Below are 1,239 nucleotides of genomic sequence, written 5' to 3'. Positions count from 1 at the left end.
AAACCACGAGGTCATGACCTGAGCCAAAATCGAGTCAGAGGCTTAACCAACTGAGCCACCCAGCCACCCCAAAAATAAATTTTTAAAATTGAGATATAACTTACATATATTGAAATCTGAAGATCTTATGTGTATATTTAAATGAGTTCTGACAATCGTAAAATCTATATACTCATCATTTAAGACAAAGTATAGGATATTTTTGGTGCAGTACAGGGTTGCCATGACAGAGCTGCAGCAGCTCTGGGGGCAGGAGGAGGTATGCTCTGTGGTGAAGAGTCTGGGGAGAGACAAAGTACGGAAGATACAAGGCCTCATGTTCCAGGGCAGCAACAGCTGTTGTGAGGACAGTAGGGCTTCCACTGCAGCTGATGCCCCAGTACATTGAGCGTTGCCATGCGGCTCTGGTGACCAGTACATTGGATAAGTTCCAGGACCACCTGGCCCTGTGTACCATGCATTGCAATGACGAAGCCAAAGATTCAATAGATTCAGGAAGTAAAGAGCGTCAGGTGAAATGGAAGCTGGAGAGTTGAGTGACTAAGTGTGTGGATGACCACATGTACCTCATCCCTACCATGACCAAGAAGATGAAGGCGTCTCGCCTGTCTATTGGGAAATAGAAGTCTTTGCAATTGGCCATCAGAGCTGACAGCAGGGATCTATTTAAAATGTGAAATAGGAGTTTTGGACTTTGAAGTGAAGTTTGACGCAGCAAGTTTGAGGCATGTGCCACTTGCCTCTGAACCCTGATTCCTTTGTTTCAACCTTAGAAAGCGAAACCGAAAAAACTTCTGCTAAAATTTGGGTCAGACATAGCACAGGAGAGGTTTTGATGGCCTCAGTTTCACATGCTTGTCTTGGCACTAGGGATCTCCCTTGCACCAAGCCTGAGCCCTCCAAGGTACCAGATTAGTATATGGGCACCCACAAGCTGGCAGGTTCCTCTAAACTGCCTATAATCTGGTGGAGTGTGAGTAGAGGTGTTTCCATTTGTTGCCAACCTTCTGTTTATCAGAAGGACCTCTAAGTCATTTTCCATAAGCTGTAAAACAAAATCCACAAGGTCACTAATTTAGCAAGGGAAAAAATGGTTTCTGGGTCTTTGTTTTGCTTGGTTTTGTTTTATATAGAAGATCATGAAGTTGATTACAGATGTGGAGCTGGGAGAGGTAGTTTGGATAAGAGCTTGAACAATTCCTTGTGGATATCTGTTTCTGGCTATCAAGATGTTAATAT

General features: G+C 43.7%; 1 pseudogene; it reads left to right on the top strand.

Moving 5' to 3' along the window:
• The first annotated feature begins 211 nt into the window (after positions 1–211).
• On the top strand, positions 212–623 carry LOC131511429 (protein FAM136A-like; annotated as a pseudogene).
• Positions 624–1,239: the final 616 nt, after the last annotated feature.

This window comes from Neofelis nebulosa, chromosome 5, assembly GCF_028018385.1.
Source record: "Neofelis nebulosa isolate mNeoNeb1 chromosome 5, mNeoNeb1.pri, whole genome shotgun sequence".
Lineage (NCBI taxonomy): Eukaryota > Metazoa > Chordata > Mammalia > Carnivora > Felidae > Neofelis > Neofelis nebulosa.
The sequence above is the reverse complement of the archived record's forward strand: the minus strand, read 5'-3'. Positions and strand labels throughout refer to the sequence as shown.